Raw genomic sequence first — 17,336 nt, forward strand, 5'->3', positions numbered from 1 at the left:
TATACGGTAATTTAAAAGATAAATATATTCTAACTGCTCATTATTTCACTCTAGTTATATACATTTGAATATAAAACTATTTATTCAGTTTACAAATGTAGTTTTTGAATAATCTTATACTATTTTTAAAAGCGTTGAATGATGGCAAACAAAATTTTTTTGATTAAAGGGGAAGGCGTGAACGAGATGAAATAATAGAATGAGAGAAAAGAGTAGGGAGAAGTAGGAAGGTATAGGTTCGCGCAGTTGTAGTATAGTCGTTGATCTATATTTATAAAAGAAGCGGTTTCTTAGAACCTCGAGTATCTTGAAAAAGAATATTTTATAAAGATTATTGCCTCCAGCCGAATTTCAGAGCGTTGTGGATATCTACTTTATAACTGCGCCTTCCGTAGTGGTGATATTAGAGATTGTCTTTAGTTATTGATTAGACGGATATAATTCGATTTGTAATGAAATAAATACTATTATGTTTGTTAAAATTATGTTTTCATAATAAACTTAATAATAGGTTGTATATATATTTATATATATACATATTTGTGAATTTAATAATAAATACGTAAGTATACACTAAAAATTAATATTTATAACTGATTATGATTGACAATTAATTTGAACAAAGAAAAATTCATGTATATACTCTACAATGACTCTTAAACCACAAGCTTTATTAACTTTTCGATAAATTATTTGTCTATAAAAAATGGATAAAGAATATAAATCAATTAAATGGATCAGATATAGTATTTACTCTACATTATACGTAATGTTTACATTATTATTAACGTTGTAACTATTTTTCTCAATTTTTTTTCCAAATTTATCAAAGAAGTGCATTATAGCAATATTTTGTATAGTAAGATAGCTTTCAATTTTACTAGTGTTGTGAAGTACCCTTCATATGATTATTTCTTGTTTATATAACCAATCTGTAAATATGTAATTTTATACTAAAATTTAACCGAAACTGTTATAAAGGAAATGAAATTCTCAAATACACCCTACAATTCTAAAACAATTAAACGTTTTAAAAATTTGGAATGCTCGACATCCGCCAATATTAAATAGTAAACGATTATTCAGTTACGTTAATACTCAAATTCACTAAGTATTATAATCTTATCAACGTAGTAACTTGTGTGGTGTTAGCTATAGATAATGGGTTCATGTGTGTGTGTGCATGTGTATGTGGCTGATTCGCCTGCTTCTGTATGTGGGTGATTCGCCTGCTTCTCTCACAAAATAGATGAGCATTGTATCCACTGAGATTATGAAAAAATACGGGTATAGTCCTCGATTTTTGACAAGTAATGTTTCATGTGCTTTGAGCAGCTTAAACTAAATATAATTAAAAAAATTAAATTAAATAGCGAAACTCATGCAGATTCTTGGCCATTAAGATTGTGAACAAACCACTTGGTTGGACCAACATCATCCACATTATTCTGCCTGTAGCTTTGATGACATGAAAGAGAGTCATCATAGCTACACTTGACGAAAAAAAACCAACACGGTATGGTTTATGATGTTCATAAAACCGTTCATTGTTAGACATCGCTCTAAGTTCCAAGAGACTCTCGAAATCAGCGTATACAACAAACGGTACTGGGCACTCATTTTTAACATTTTGAAATTGTAAAAATTTATCTTTCTCACAAGGAAAGGTACCCAACTAGTCCAGGAAAAATAGGCCGGAAAAGGCCGTTTCGCGGTTTTTCATTTCGGCAGGACGATTATTTTTTGACAGGTAGTGTGAACGGTGTACATTAAGATAACAACTATCCATAGTCTGAGAAAGTTGCGGCACATTGTTAAAATGACCATAAACTAATAAATTTTGTGACTTTTTTCGTTCTTTTCTTTATAACTTTGTTCCGTTAGCATTTACAACAAAATAGTTGAATACTTTTTTGTTCATGAATAAATCACCTACCAAACCATAGGTTGCACATCAAAAAATATCCATCAGGTAAAAAGTTATTAACTATTAACTTTTATATTTTGAAAATATTATAAACAATTTTTTTTAGCGTTGTTATAAACATTGTTCCTCTGCTTCTCGTTGAATGGTGTCTTTTTGTTACGAGATGATGTGTACGGAATTGCGAATCTGTAAGTTTAATAGTTTACGAGTTATCGTCTTATAAACAAATTACATACTCGTTTATTTTTCGAAGCCCAATTGTTATCCACTAATGAAAAAAAAATTTACGTTATGTCTATCAATGCCCTCTATCGATTTCCAAAATGATTTATCAAAAAAAATCAAAATTGCGATCGTGGGAGCAAAAAAACAAAAGCGACCTTAATTGAAAAATAGATTAATAACATTTTCAGTAACTTTTTTGTAATAATTATTTCGGGTTTGGATAGCAATTCAAATAAACTTCAATTTAAAACAACGATGGCACAGATCCGTTGATAAACAAAATAGTTACAGGCCGGCAAAGTTTTTGGCTTATTGTTCAACAATTTATGCCACTAGTGGAAAAAAAAATATCGTCATTGGCGGAAAACCTCTAGTTTTTAGGGATGAAAATTTCAAGTCTAATGGGAAAAAGGTACATATTTTCATCATTTTTTTTTTAATTTGATACCCCGCGACGAGAGAAATCTATTCCCGCTATATAAAAGAAGCAAAAGTTATAAACAATGGCATAAAATTTATTTATAAAAAAATGTCATTTTTTTTTCTTCATTATTATTAACAGGAATGAATTATTATTAATTACTACTTGGTTCCTTTAAAACTGGAAATAGCGGTGATAAAAGTTGTCCAGTAGCTGATATTAATGGCTGTATAGTATAACTATGCGTTTTTGCTCAAATTGACTGTACCAGATCTTGCACTTGCTTTTCTCCTTCTACTGCAAATGTTCTTCCAGAATACATTTCTAGCTAAAATCCGCTCTGATCTGAATTATATAAATTTTTGAGTCCAATCCTTGATATACACGATTTAACGTCATCGATAAATGTTTCAGCTTTAGCCGTAAGGTCTGCACTACTTTCTAGCGTTTTTCTTATTATGAACTTATTTATTTTCCTAGAAACTATTCTGCGTGCTTATTTAAATTTGAGTAACCAATGTTTAGAAGCTTTGAATCTATTATCATCAAAACCAATTTCTTTTTTAGCTTGTTAGGCCCATCGAATTACGAGTATATCTTCATCATGGATAATTGAACCACTGTCAAGTGCTGCTTTAAAATTATCCAGGGTATACTGACAAATTTGTGCTACTTTTTCTCTATACGTGCCACCTTTATAAATTGAATGAGCCGAACGACGTAGCTGACTAATGGATACTTTTTTGAATCTGTTTTGCACTGTTTTGAAACTTAAATTTTACTTCGGTTTGCTACTTCTCCAAAAATCTACAGCTCTTTTTTTGTATTTAAAATCGAGTTCTTCATTATCTGCTGTAAATTGATTTGTTGGTGCTATATCCGGATCAGGAAAATGATGTTGCATTTCATCTTCAATAATTTCCGCATTATAGTCTTTATACTCTTCTTGAAAATCCAAAGAGTCATCAGTAATCATTTTTACATCGTTGAAATCATGTGTTGCATCTATTAAAAATTCATTTATTTTTTCGGCCAACTCTGTTTCATAATAATTTGTGACACTATCTGGTATGTTTAACGCTTGAAAATATGCTAATAATAAGTTTAGAACGTTTAACCGATTAATTTTCATTTTTCAATCTGAAATAAAAACAAGCGGTAAAATTTATACAAGCTATGTTTTTACATGTAAGGCACGACTGCTATATTTTTACCAGAATAAAACGAGTAAATGTAAATTGAATCAAATCATTAATTTATGCATTGGAGAAGAATTCTCGTTCCACTTTGTGATGTTCGGGAAACTATTTTTGATTCATTTATAGGCGCCGAAAATGGTAGTTTTTATTCACATGTTATAAAAAAGACTTTTTGAGTTTATTAAAAAAACTTTATTACATACCATGGTTACATGCATGTTAAAAATACCTTTTTGCCCTGCCTCCACCGAATGCATGCTGTTATATGCATGTAAATCGGGCGGAAAATAACCTTACGGGCGAAAAAGTTAAGAAAAGGAAAAAATTTCCGTCGTAGGTCTTACATTCCATCCTAGGGCTCTCTTTTCCGCTCTAGAGCGGAAAATAGTGCTATAATTTCCACTCACATTTACATGTATGTAATAACACACTTACGGTGTAGATTAGACAAAAAATGTGGTGTGCATAATGGGTGGAAAGAAGACGATCATAAAGTGTGATTGCCACCCTTACTTCGCTAAGGTCACAACTTTTACACTCGTCTGTAATCGCCTTCTTTCCGCCCTTAATGCGTAACATACTAATGATGGAAAAAATTCTTTAATCCAATTTTAGAGCCAACCCGTTGTAAAAAAATAATCAAATAATCATCTCAGGTGGTTACACACGTGTGTTTCGTTGGTAAATATCCATCCTCATCAGATCTTTATTAAAAAACAAAAAGAGAATAGTTACAGATATAAACACAAACAAATAAAAATCACGCTAACAAAACATTTACCTCAATTCGCAAGTCACAATCAAATCAAATATCACAATAAAGTCAAAAATAAATTGTTAAACTCATCTTATAACTTAACATTCGTTCAAATACTCAAAATTCAAATCAGACAACGACTATGAAATAAGGCAAATCAAACAGTGTCTGCTACCTTTTATACCAAAACAAATCACAGGTAGACACACAATCAAATGTATCCCCTCTACTATGCCAAGAATTGAAACAAAAAATAGATCACACTAAGCAATTTCTTAGAGATAATGACAATATATTTTTTACAAGAGCTGATAAGGGTAATTTAACGGTTTGTTTGGAAGTTTGTGATTATAAATCAAAAATGATTGAATTATTAAATGACGTGAATACATATAAAATTGTAACTACTAAAAATGTTTTGAGATCGTTGCAGTTGAGGGTTTATAAAATTCTTCGCGATTTTAATGAAAAGGGCTATTTACATTTGAAGTATAATAAATATGCTCCCACGCAAACTAACACGGTACTTTCCAAAGCTTATGGCCTTCCTAAAATTCACAAATATGGATATCCACTTAGATCTATTATTTCAACTATTAATAGCCCGGTTCATTTTTTATCTACAGTTTTAGACAAAGAAATAAAAAAATGTAACTTACGTCCACTTTCACATATTGAGAATAGTTTTCAACTTATAAAAAAACTTCAGAACATAACAGTTCCGTCAGATTATATTCTAATTTCATTAGATGTAAGCTCTTTGTTTACAAACGTTCTGTGTGATTTAGTCATTGAGAGTCTCGATAGGCGATTTAATAAGATTCACTCTGTTTCCGTGATACCTTTTACTGAAATAGTTGATACGGTAAAGTTTTTGTTTGATAATACTTTTTTCCAGTTTGATGGAATAGTTTACAAACAGATTTTTGGTACACCTATGGGTTCTCCAATATCACCGTTGTTTGCTGATTTAGTTATGGATGATTTGGAGACAGATTGTTTACATGTTTTGCGAGAAAAATATAATTGTTCACCACTTTTTTATTTTAGATATGTAGATGACACTATTTTATGTATAAAAAGGGATAATTTACAATTGGTTTTGGATATTTTTAATAATTATAATAGTCATTTAAATTTCACACATGAAATCCAATTTAATAATAGTATAACTTTTTGTAACGGCGGCTCAAAAAAAAAAAAAACTTATAAAAAATAAGACAAAAAAATCCCGACCACACACTTAGCTCGTAAATCAAGATGAAAAACTACGTACAGCTGAATGAAGAAAATTTTTCCTATGAACAGCAGTTTTCGGCTCGCGCATCTGGCAATTTTCGGATGCTGGAAACAATCAAAGCGATTTTACGATCGCGTCATCCGGAGTAGCCAGATTGCGCGTATGTTTAGAAAGTAGAGATCTGCAGCGCACATGTGCATCCTGCCAGCAGTACTATTATTTTATTTATTCTTATTATTGCTAATTTCTTTTAAATTAAAGGAAGCACATTTGCTTGCAAGTCTCTTGAAAAATTGCGAAATTTATCCTCCCGTATTTATTGGCTTATTTTCTTTGCGAGTCTTGTATGTATAATTGTTGGATGCGCTCAACTTTGCGTTAAATAATTTAAGAATGGCTTGAACGAAAGTTATTAATTATATTTCTTTTAATTAACTCTGATTTTTTCAGAATTTCTCAAAGTTTTTTTTTATAATCAATTAATAGTTAAAACTATTAATATCCTAATTGTTTTTAGATAAATGTAATTCTTAACTTTTGTTCTGTCATTTAGTTTTATTATAGATTAAGAAACATTTTTGTAAAATTAGAGTACCACACACACAATTAATTTTAAATAGAATTAGTTTAAATAAATAAAGGCAAGAATAGTACATAGAGGGCCATCTATGTGAAGAGGGCCCAAAACACTAAAATGAGGCCACACCCGCACACTCCGCCCCCGGCCAATTAGGGTTCGAACCTTGCTTACGCTGAGATACTCCCCAAATTTTCCAACCAATTAAGTTGAGAAAATTTGAGTTCTTCCTGCCCAAAAATGACAAAGATTTTCGAGTGGGAGTCTCCTGTGAAAAAGTATAAAAGAGATCTTTTCACGAAAATTAGGCAATTACTTTTCTAAATTCAGTTCGTTCAAAGTTAGCAGTTATTTTCCAGTTCAGTTCGTTAGTTAATTCGATTCGTGCAACTCCTTTTTTTGACTTCGTTTTGTTCGTGTGTGTGGGAAATTAAGGCGAAAGTAAGTAAAGAAAATTAAACTAAATTCTTTTATCTAACTTCTTTTTGCATCCTTTTCTCTCCGTATACTTTCCTATTTTAGTTTCGCGGACGGTCTGCCTTTTAGATAGTTACACTCGATTGCCGAGCGTGTGGTCGAGTGCATATTAGATAGGTCCCCCTTTACGTTATTTTATCGCCTAGAGTGTGGTAAAATAACGCGAAGCATTGCTATATTGCCAAGCGTGTGGTGTAGCAGAGCTTCGATCCTCCGTCGCCGAAAAAAGGAATTTCCCGCGATAGTGGTAACGCACGTCCCGGTTATTGTCCGCAAGGATAGACCAAAAAGTGCGCCTGAGAATTGTTTCGTCAACCGACGTCACATTTTTTAGATATTTCGTTAATAATTAAGAACAGTAAAATTGTTACTAATTGGTACCAAAAACCGACTTGTTCAGGCAGAATTTTGAATTTTTATTCCAACCATACAACTCAGCAAAAAAAAATCATTGTATATAATCTGATTGATAGATCGTTATTACTATCTGATGCAACCTTTCATGAAGATAATATAGAAATTGTTAAGAGTATTTTAAAAAATAATGATTACCCGGAAAAATTTGTCAATACATGTATATTGGATCGCATTCGTAAACATAGATTTTGTAATAGTATTGCTGCTCAGGATGATAGAAAAAATACGAATATTAAAACGATGGTTTTAACGTTGCCTTTTCATAAAAGATTTTTTAACTTATGTAACCATAGTTTAAGAAAATTTAATATTCATTGTATACCATTAATTAATCATAAGTTGGACAATATTATAAAACTAGGTAAAGATGTTACAGATAAGTGGAATGAGACAAATATAGTATACAAATTTTGTTGTGATAGTTGCCCGTCTGTATATATTGGTCAAACTAAGAGAAGTTTAAAAAAACGCATAAATGAGCATAGTAAGACATCTTTAGATAAATCTCTTCCTGTGCCTATGCATTTGAAAAATTATCCTACACATTCGTTTGACTGGGACAACACAATAATTTTAGATAGAGAGTCTAATTATTGTAAGAGATTAATTTCGGAAATGATATATATTAATTTGTCTGATAACACTATAAATAGACAAGAGGACACTGGTTTATTGAGTAAACAATATAAAGGTTTATTTGATGTTTTAGCTAACTGATCTCACATTTATTTATAATATTTTTTAAAAATTTTGTTTTGATATATAATGATGCTTAATGTACCGGTTTTCTTGGCATAGTAGAGGGGATACATTTGATTGTGTGTCTACCTGTGATTTGTTTTGGTATAAAAGGTAGCAGACACTGTTTGATTTGCATTATTTCATAGTCGTTGTCCTATTTGAATTTTGAGTATTTGAACGAATGTTAAGTTATAAGATGAGTTCAACAATTTATTTTTGACTTTATTGTGATATTTGATTTGATTGTGACTTGCGAATTGAGGTAAATGTTTTGTTAGCGTGATTTTTATTTGTTTGTGTTTATATCTGTAACTATTCTCTTTTTGTTTTTTAATAAAGATCTGATGAGGTTGGATATTTACCAACGAAACACACGTGTGTAACCACCTGAGATGATTGTTTGATTATTTTTTTACAACGGGTTGGCTCTAAAATTGGATTAAAGAATTTTTTGCTGAACAAAATGGAGAGTGTTAATAATAACATAAATACTAATGATGGTTTATGCCTAGTCGCAAGGCAAAAAATCACGCGAATTTCGTGGATCTTTTTGAGAAATGAAAACTGTCTTTTTACTTACAGCAAATTGCTAGTTCCTAAGTAGGTATATTGAAAAACTTTCATGAATTTAGGTATTGAAAAATATTGTAAATTAAGGGAATTATAGCCATGTTAAGGAAACCTGTCTCTTTCAGAGTTGTTTTTCGGTGACCAAGATATCTTGAAAATCGTAAAAGCAATCATCTTAAAATTTTGTTTCCTCCTAGAAGAAGCTTTCTAATAGTAAAATTTTCAGCTTCGTAAAAAAACTTCGTTTGAATTTTAAAAGACGTGTTTTTAGAAAATGTCCGTATCGATGTGTGTGTGTGTGTGTGTGTGTGTGTATGTAAGTAAACCATTTTTGAACTGTCCATCGGATATCGATAAAATTTGGTATCCACTTTTGTTTTTCTATCCCGAATGCGTGAAAAGAATTCATTTTGATTTTATCAACACGTTTTTGATTTATAGTAAATTTTCGATTTTTCAAAACGATTTTTCCATTCTTCAGATAAAAAAAATTAAGATATTTAAATCGTACAAATTGTTTTTGAAAGAATACAAATTACTTATATCTTCACTAAAAGAAAATTTACGTACAATTAGCTATAACCATAACTTTGTTGTTCACAAAAAGGGTTTTTTTTTTAAATGTTACATCTTTCAAACTAAATCCGACTAGGCCCAAACATTTTCTAAAAATACGTGATTCGACCTCCAAACACCTTCAAACTTACTTCTATGAAATTTTAACTAAAAATTTTACTATTATAAAGCTTTCTCTGGAAGGAAGTAAAATAAAAAATTGAATCTTCAAAAAACTACGATATTTCATAAAAGGCCGCCATTTTCTTTAAAATAATTTTTCGAAAAACCTTTTTGAATCAACAATTTTCTGTAATAAAATACAGTTTTTAACTTCTTTTAAAAAAATCACCGAAAATCATGTGTTTTTTCGCTTTGAAAAGAGACATGGCACCTTCAACGTACTCATACTAGTTCAAAATTTATTTCACACTTTGAATAATCATTTTTTAATTGGATACACTTTTTGTTCTGGTGAACATATAAGACCTATTGTGAAGGAGTTGTGCCCAAAATGAATGATAAGTAACTATTACGATAGTATTCTTACACTCGAAATCGCTAAACAAGAGACTACTGATCTAAACATTTTTATTTCTGAAGAAATTTTGAAAAAAAAAATTATAAATTTTTTTTTCGTTACAATAAATTTTCGAAACAAGACGAAACAAAAGATGTTCAAAAAGTGAATAAAATACTGACGTATTTTTAAAATAAACACTTTTAAACTAATTACTTTTCACTTTTAAAACTTATAGAAACTTTTATTCACTTTGAAATTGAATAATGTAAGTCTATATTAAATTACTAAATGAAGTGGGTTTCGACTCGTGGAAGAGAATGTCTTGACTGTGAGTGCGAGTTTTGGTGCTAAAGTTTGAGGGGAAAAGTATTTGAGGAGAGAGATAGAGGTGAAAAGAGCGTGGAGGAAGAAAAGAAGTGGAGTAGAGAGAGAGAGAGAGAGAGGCCTGGAGAAGAGCAGAAAAGAGCAGAGAGGGAGGAATAAAGAAAAAAAGTAAAGTTGAGGTTAAGAGAGAAAATTAAGAAGCGGGAAAGGCAAGTAGAGAGGAGGGGCGGTAAGAAGTAAAGGCGGAGACAGGAAAGGTAAGACAGGGAATAAAGGTGAGATCACGAATAGAAATAGAGAGACGAATTAAGGCGTACGGGACAGTGATGGAAAGATTTGTGACAACAGAAAAATTAAGAGATAATGGTGGAAGGTTGGATAAGAAAGACTCAGAGGAGGAAAAGAAGAAAAGAGTAAAGGTGGTGAGGGGGAGAGAGAGCGGGGAGGGGCTGAGGGAGAATATTAGAGGAGAAATGAGAGAGGCAAAGAGATGCAAGAGTGAGAGCGAGGGAAGCGAGATGGATGGGGAGGGGGGAGAAGGATTGGACAACACGATAAGAGAAGTGGGAAAAAGTAATGGTGCAGAAGATATAATGGAAAAGACACAGACAGATATAAGGGAATTAAGAGAGGTATGGGAGGAAGAAAGGATAGAATGGACAGAAATGTTTAAAGAAATGATGGAAAAATGGAAAGAGTGGAGGCAGAGGGTAAAAGAGAGGAAAGATTGGAGAAAGAAGTAGGAAAAATGAGGAGAGAACAAGAGAGGGAGAGAGAAGAAAGAAGGAGAGAGACGAAAGAAGAAAGGGAAAAAGCAGAAATTAGAAAAAAGAAATTGCAGGAAAAATGGGGAGAGAGGATGAACTAGTTGGAAGAGGAGTGCGTGAAATTAAAAGAAAGTATAGAAGGAGGAATCGAGAAACAAAGAGAAACAGAATTAGGTAATAAGGAAGAAATAGAATATATGAGAGAAAAAATGAAGAGAGAAAGTTGGTTAAACAATATAATAGTGACAGACTTAGAGGGTGGGTTAAGATGGGAAAAGAAGGGTGAGGCAGAGGACTAGTTAAGAGAGGAACTAGAAATGAAAGGGGAGATAGTGAATCTGAGAAGAATAGGAGAGACAGCGGGGAGGGATGATCGGAGAGAAAGAGGAAAAAATATGTGGCAAATTAGATGAACTTCATGGGAATAAAAAGAAGGAATCATGACGAGGAAAAAGAAGCTGGGGCAGAAAAAGATCTATAGATCAGAACTGGACGTGGAAGCAGAGGAAGATAAAAGAGAAAGTAAGAAGGAAAGCGAGAAAAACAAAAGGTAAAGGTAAAGAGGTGAAGATGTGGCATAACGGGTTGAAGTCAGAAGAAGAAGAATGGTGGTGGAACGACAAAGAGGGAAAAATAGTAGGAAAAAGGGCGGAAGGGTTTCGAAGACAATAGGGAAAAAGAGAGAGTGAGGAGGGAAGGGAGAGAGTGGGAAGAGAGGCAGCAAAGATAATATTCTGGAACATGGCGGGGATTAGGAGCATGGAGGAAGACGACTAGGAATACGAGGTGTGATCAAAAAGTAAGGTGAATTTTGAAATTTAGCGGGCTACGTCAGGTTCGATCTTCGACTTTTTTATTTGGTTATGTCGGTACACTCGTCTAGAACATACGTTCCAAATTTCAGCCTTGTAGTATGTTTGGTTTGTTTGTGAGAGGCATCAAGGTTAGAAGTGTTTTGCGTGCTCCACGATTTGCTGCTGTCTAAAAACATGGATCAAAGAGTTTGCATTAAATTTTGTGTGAAAAATGGAATCAAATGTTCCAAAACACTTGAAATGCTGAAAGTGGCATACGGTGAGTCTACTTTAAGCCAAAAAAATGTTTACAAGTGGTATAAACTCTTCCAAGAAGGCCGAGAAGACACCGACGTCGAACCTCGTTCTGGACGCCCCAGCACATCAACAACTGATGAGAATGTTGAAGAAGTGAAGAAAATAGTGTTGGGAAATCGTCGAATTACCATTAGAGAAATTGCTGATGATATTGGCATCTCATTTGGTTCGTGCCAATCAATTTTGACGAGTGTTTTAGACATGAGACGTGTGTCAGGGAAGTTTGTTCCGAAATTGCTCAATTTCGACCAAAAGAAACGTCGCATGAGCATCGCCCAAGAGCTACTGAATGACGTCAACGATGATCCAGATTTACTCAACAGGGTTATAACAGGTGACGAAACATGGGTATACGGTTATGACGTCGAGACTAAGACTCAATCGTCCCAGTGGAGGCATTCTGGATCACCAAGACCAAAAAAAGCACGCCAAGTTCGATCAAATGTAAAGGTTTTGCTTACAGTTTTCTTTGACTGCAGGGGCGTGGTGCATCATGAGTTCTTGCCACAGGGTAGAACAGTAAATAAGGAATATTACCTGCAAGTTATGCGCAATTTGCGCGAAGCAATCCGCCAGAAACGTCCGAATTTGTGGAAAAATAAAAATTGGCTTTTGCACCATGATAACGCCCCTGCTCACACATCGTTGCTTGTGCGCGAATTTTTGGCTAAAACCAACACAGTAACGATGCCACAGGCACCGTATTTCCCAGATCTGGCCCCCTGTGACTTCTTCTTGTTCCCAAAACTAAAGAGGCCCATGAAAGGACGGCGTTTTGCCACGATTGAGGAGATAAAGACAGCATCGAAGGATGAACTAAACAAGATCACAAAAAATGATTTTTTGAAATGCTTTGAGGATTGGAAAAAGCGTTGGCACAAGTGCATTATATCCGAGGGGGATTACTTTGAAGGAGATAAAATAAAAATTGATGAATAAATAAATATTTTTTGAGAAAAATAAAAATTCACCTTACTTTTTGATCACACCTCGTATGTTAGAGAATTTGATATAATAGGGCTAACCGAAACCTGGGTAAAGAGGCAAGAGGCAATAGTTCGGGTGGAGAAGCAACTGAAGGGTATAACATAGAGTGGAGAGACTCAAGAAGAGAAGGAAGAAGAGAGAGAGAAATAAGAGAAGGAATAATGGCGGTAAGACAGGAACGGGATGAGTAAAGTTGAATGGAAGAAAGAAAGGTCAAGTGAGGTAATAGCAGGAGCATTAAAGATCGGAGGGAGGAAATACATAATAGCAACGGTGTATATGAAACATGAGAAAAAAGAAAATTATGAACACCTAAGCAAAGAGATAGAGGAGAACAGAGGAAAAACAATAATTATAGGAGAAGATTTCAACACAAGAACAGGAAACGAAGGGAGAGAATGGGAGACAGAAGAAAACTGAGAAGAAATAAAGGCCAAAGATAAAGTGTTTAACGCAGAGGGAGAAGAAATGATAAAATGGCTAGGAGAAATGGGCTTAGTGATAACGAATGGGAGTAAAGAAGGAGATGAAGAGGGAGAAATAACATATATAGGAAGGAGAGGAATGTCAACGATAGACTATGTAGTAGGTAATGAGGAAGGTGATGAGGCGATAAAAAAGGTTCAAATAAAGGAGAGGGTAAAGTCGGACCACTTACCAATAGAGGTGGAATTGGGAGACAAAATAGCGGAAGAAAGAAAAGAAGAGGAAGAAAGAATGATAGACGACTGGAGTGAAGAAGGTATAAGGGAGTATCAGAGATAGATAGGCGCAATAGAGGGAACAGAAAAATGGAAAGATTTAAAAAATAGAGTGAGGAACGCAGTCATAAAAAAGAAGATAAGGGTAAAAAAGGATCAAAAAAAAGCTGGTGGAGAGAAGAGCGTAGGATAAAAAGGGCTAGGATGATGGCAGAGTTAAATAAGGTAAGAAAAGGGGAAGGAGACAGAGGTAAATACCTAGAAGCAGAGAGAGAATACATAGAGGAAATAAGATAAGCGAAAGAAGCTGAGGGGAAAAGAGTGGCAGAAGAAATAAGAAAAGATAAGACGAGAAGAAAATTCTAGGATAAAGTGAATAGCAATAGGAAGAAAAGAATTGGAATTGATGAAAATATAGGAAAAGAAGAGTAGTTGAAGCACTTCAAGGGACAACTGGGAGAGAAAGAAAAGGAGGAAAATAAAGAAAAAGAAACTAAAGACAGCGAAGGAGAGGAAGGTGAAGAGATCAAAGTAAGAGAAGTAAAACAGGTAAGAAGAAAAGTGAAAAAGAAAAAGGTGACAGGAGAAGATGGTACGAGGGTCGTTTGAAAAGTCCGTGCAAAGTCAGAGAGATGGCGCTACTAGTGCGGATCAAGATTATTTTCAGTTAGTGGCATATCTTAGAAGAGCACACACCAAGTTTCAGCCAGATCGGCTAATTATTTTGCGTTTTACATTCGTTTCAATCAAAGAAATTGAGGGGTTGTAAAAAAATGGACGAAAAAGAATTTCGTGTATTGATTAAACATTACTTTTTCAAAGGCAAAACGTCTCAGGAGATTAAACAGAAGCTGATAAACATTATGATGATTGTGCACCTTCGACTAGAATGGTTTATAAGTGGTTTCCAAATTTTCGGAGTTACCATATGAGCACAAAAGTCGCTGAACATTCTGGACGCCCTGTTAAGTTTACCACTTCAGAAATCACTGATAAAATCCATGATATGGTGATGGCTGACAGAACAGTGAAGGTGCATGAGATTGCTAGTACTGTAGGCATCTTGAGCGAACGGGTACATAATATTTTGCACCAACATTTGGACATGAAAAAGCTATCCGCTAGATAGGTGCCGCGATTGTTCACGATTGACCAAAAACGAGATCGTGTGAAGTGTTGCAAGAATGGTTTGCAGCTGTTCCAGCAAAATCCGCAAGACTTTAAGCGTTGTTTTATCACTGTAGATGAAACATGGATATATCACTACACTCCTGAGACCAAAGAATAGTCTAAAAAATGGGTTACCAAGAGCGAATCTGCTCCGATAAAGGCGAAGACAGTTCCTTCGGCCGGGAAGGTTATGGCGACTGTCTTTTGGGATTCGCAAGGAAAAATCTTCATCGACTATCTGGAAAAGGGTAAAACCATTAGAGGCGAATATTATTCATCGTTATTAGATCGTTTGAAATTCGAGTTGCTAGAGAAACGTCCACGATTGGCTCACAAAAAAGTCCTCTTCCACCACGACAATGCGCCAGCTCACGCCTCAGCAGTTATGGCCGCAAAACTGATGGAGATAGGGTTCCAACTCGTTTCCCTTCCCCCTATTCTCCAGACTTTGCTCCGACGAACTAATATTTGTTCCCTAATATGAAAAAATGGCTGGCGGGGAAAAGATTTTATTTGAACGAAGAGGTAATTGCATAAATCAATGCCTATTTTACAGACTTGGACAAATCCTATTATTTGGAAGGGATTAACAAACTAGAGCAAAGTTGGATGAAGTGGATAAGCCTAAAAGGAGACTATGTTGAAAAATAAAAAAGATTTATTAAAAAAAATCAAGCAGTTTTTATTTTAGCACGGACTTTTCAAACGATCCTCGTAAAGCGAATGAAGCGTGGATGGAAGGCACTGAAAGCTTGTTAAAAGATATGACAAAATGTCTAAACGGAATATGGAACGGAGAAGGATATCCGGAAGAATGGAGGAAGGGAATAATAGTACCTATACATAAGAAAGGGAGGAAAGAAGAAGTAAAAAATTATAGAGGAATAACGCTAATGGTTACGGGATATAAAATATATGCGGAAATACTGAGGAAAAAGCTGGAAAGAGAACTAGAAGCTAAAGAAACGCTAAGCGATACGCAGATGGGATTCAGGAAGAAAAGAGGAACAATCGATACAATATATGTATTAAAAACAATAATAGGGAAGGAAATAAGGGAAAAAAGAAGAAAACTGTTTGTATTCTATGCTGCCATAGGGACCGCTTTTGACAAGATAAAGAGGAAGAAAATATGGGAAACAATGAAAGAGAAAGGCATAAATAGAAAATTTAGGAAAAGAATAGAAGAAATATATAAGAAAACAGAGAGTAAGGTAAAAGTTGGAGGAAAAATAATTGGGGATTTCGAAACTTACAAAGGCATAAGGCAAGGGTGCCCTTTAAGCACCACGATATTTAATCTTGCCTTCGCCGACCTGGAAGACAGGATTAAATAGTTGCAAGAAGGAGGGGTAGTGATAGGAAGGAAGAAAATGTGGACATTAGGATATGCAGATGATATAGTGATGATGCCAAACAGTGAAAGTGGAATGAAAGCAATGCTGATAAAATTAAAAAGGTACCTGGAAGAAAGGGGATTAGAGCTAAATGTAGGAAAATCAAAGATGATGAAATGCAGGAGAGGAGGAGAAAGGGGGAGGAAGAAGAATTCAAATGGGAAGGTGAGAAAATAGAGATGGTTAAAGAGTACAATTACTTAGGATATGTGATATGCAGAAATAACGAAAATAAAAAGCAGATAAAGAAGGTAGAAGGGAAATTAAATATGGGACTCGGAAGACTATGGGGTCTAGGAGAAAAACTATTTAAAGAAAATTGGGGTCTAAGAATGAACCTGTTCGATGTACTGGCGAAAATCGTGATTATGTATGGAGCAGAAATCTGGGGATGGAAAAGTTATGAAGAAATAGAGAGATTAAAGTGGGTATTGAGATTAGATAGAAACACGCCAAGTTACTTAATACGATCGGAAACAGGAAGACAAGAAATGAAAGAATCAGCATTAGACAGAGTAATGAGATATGAAAACAAAAGAAGAGAAGAAAGAGATGGCACAATAAAAAAAGAAGCATGGAGAGAATTAAAGAAAAGGGAAAGAAATGAAAAAGAAAAAAAGGGTAAGAAGGAGGAGAGAGAGGAAATGCTAGAAAAAAGTAAAATATACAGAGAGAGAGAAGAGGGAGATAAAATGAGGGAAGAGTTTTGGGAAGAAATAAGAGATGATCTGAAGAAAAAAGATGAAAAAGAACTAGAAGAAAAGCTAGAAAAATCAAGATACATAAACGAGGGTAAAGAGCTGAAAGAAGAAATGAAAAGGTATAGGTTAAAGGAAATTCAAGGAGAGAGAAGAATAAAAGGCCTGCAAATAAGGGAAAAGTTTAGGTTAGGTAATGAAACGAGAGGAAGCAGGTCTTGGGAAAAGGAAGAAAATAAGAGATGCAGAATATGTATGAAAGAGGAAGAAAACTGGAAGCACATAGTAGAAAAATGTGAAGAAAGCAGAAAGGAAGGAGAAGAATGGGAAAAAATAATAATAGGGAGCAAAGAAAAGATAGCGTGGATGATGGAGATAAAATGGAAAAGAAGAAGAAACGAAAAGAAGAAAGAAAAAGAATGGCAAGAAGACGAAGCTGCAAGACCCTAAGGAGAGACGGAAACAGAAGACAGAGAAGCAAGACTCGCAGACACATCTACACACACATACATACACACACATACACACAAAACACGAACACAAGCGCAAAC

At 34.2% G+C, this 17,336-nt stretch overlaps 1 protein-coding gene across 2 annotated transcripts in view; it reads left to right on the forward strand.

Moving 5' to 3' along the window:
• Positions 1–351: 351 nt before the first annotated feature.
• LOC131675425 (aromatic-L-amino-acid decarboxylase-like) overlaps positions 352–17,336 on the forward strand; it is a 1,116,730-nt gene continuing 1,099,745 nt past the window's right edge. For both annotated transcript variants that reach the window (XM_058954401.1, XM_058954403.1), the window contains exon 1: positions 352–562. The gene's annotated coding sequence lies outside the window, so the exon portion shown is untranslated. The remainder of the gene's footprint in view (positions 563–17,336) is intronic.

This window comes from Phymastichus coffea, unplaced genomic scaffold (assembly GCF_024137745.1).
Source record: "Phymastichus coffea isolate CEN01 unplaced genomic scaffold, Cenicafe_Pcof_1.1 PCOF00021, whole genome shotgun sequence".
NCBI classification, from domain to species: Eukaryota; Metazoa; Arthropoda; class Insecta; order Hymenoptera; family Eulophidae; genus Phymastichus; species Phymastichus coffea.